The sequence below is a fragment of the Penaeus vannamei genome, chromosome 3 (assembly GCF_042767895.1).
Source record: "Penaeus vannamei isolate JL-2024 chromosome 3, ASM4276789v1, whole genome shotgun sequence".
Lineage (NCBI taxonomy): Eukaryota > Metazoa > Arthropoda > Malacostraca > Decapoda > Penaeidae > Penaeus > Penaeus vannamei.
Window position 1 is genome coordinate 26,825,121 of NC_091551.1, and position 1,735 is coordinate 26,826,855.

Sequence of the window (1,735 nt, forward strand, 5' to 3'; positions counted from 1 at the left end):
CTTCGAGAAAAAGCAGAGTATGGATATTGTTCGATTCAGCCCGGTTTTTATGCACCTGATCGCATCTATTCCTGGTTCCCTTCACAACAGGAACAAACATAAAAAACGTAATTATCACGGGAAAGACCAGGAAAGAACTGATAATTATCGCGCTTTCACCCACGATACAGTTTTTGACTATCTGCTACTCTAAGATTACGATCGCAGAACAGTCTTTCACACCTCGGCATTTTAAAATGTCTATATAAAAATTGATTACCTTTTTATCGTTATATCTAAAGTCATTCTTCGAAAAATACCTGCACAATATTTGACTAATGTTTTCTACCCCAGGTAAATTGATATTGAACATAACAAAAATGACATAAGCTCCACATGTCAAACTATCAAGACTCTGCAGCGGCTTGCTAATATTGAGAAAACTCTTTTCATAATATTGATCGATGAAAGCCTGTATCCACGGAAAATAAATATGCGGTTTAATTGCATAAGAACCAAAATAGGCAATACTTGATACATTCACAATTAACCCATAATGTCCCATCATCGACGGTCTGTGACGAGATGTAAGAATATTAACTACAAAGAACTCATTATAAGCACCCTGATTTTTTCTTCCAGGCAACTGATCTGCCAGATAACACCCTCGTAAAACAAACCCTCTCCCGAGAAATTGCGAGCATATATTGATCACCTCATAACAATTCATTATGCTCTGATATCAGTTACCACCCTGAGTTCGTTATCGATATAAATCACTCTTTGTGTGTCACCCACCAAGAATAAAACGATATTTGAAGTAGGTGGTTGTGATAGTTCAACACCAATCCTAAGACTTCCGGAATTCTCTATTGCTAATGCATCCTGCAGTTTTTCTGGTTGTAAATCCATGACCGCGATCATTTTCCCATTTACAAATCCATTTTTGGTGAATGAATGTCCTTTTCCCAATGCATTCAGCGAATGATAATACAAGACTGGGCAGTTAGTTGGGAAACTCGTGCTTATATTATACATAGATGTGTTATTGTCGGTCACCAAAAGTTTGCTCAGATGATTATGTCCAAATTGAAGCGGGTTGATTGTATAATCTCCGGCGTATGCTTTCATGTCCACCATAAATAAGAATAAATTTTCAGGAATAGTTGAACTCTAGGGCAATTCTATTGCCAACTGTGTCTGATTACTAGCCATGACATAGGTCTTGTAGAGTGTCTTATTAAACACATAGCTGAGAGGACTGCATTGTAAAGATCTGTTAAGTGCTTCTCTTGCTGCATCTCTGGGTTTCAATGTGGTAAGATGCAGTTTGCACGAATCGATATTTACAACCGGGTTATGGGCTGAAGTGTCAGGGGTTGTATTGACAACAAACTTGTCTGTAGCAAACTCGAGTCGAATTCGCATGGATACATTATCCAAAAGATACATATCTATTGAAGCTATATCCATCAATAGCGGAGACATAAAATGAAATCCATGAGTCTTTACTTCGTTCATTAATTATTTCTCGCTAGCACTACATTTAGTAAAATATTCGTTTGTAAAGTTCGGCGGAATCTTAGAAGGTTCAAAATATTGCATGTTTTTCCCCAGAGTTTCTTTTAGTGATGGCGACATGTTCGTTACTAAACCCTTATACAAAGAAAAAAATATAAAGCGGATTTTGCTCTACTTGTCCGTTAAAGTACATTGATACAGACTTGATTAGCGAGTGCATGGCAGAATTGCATAA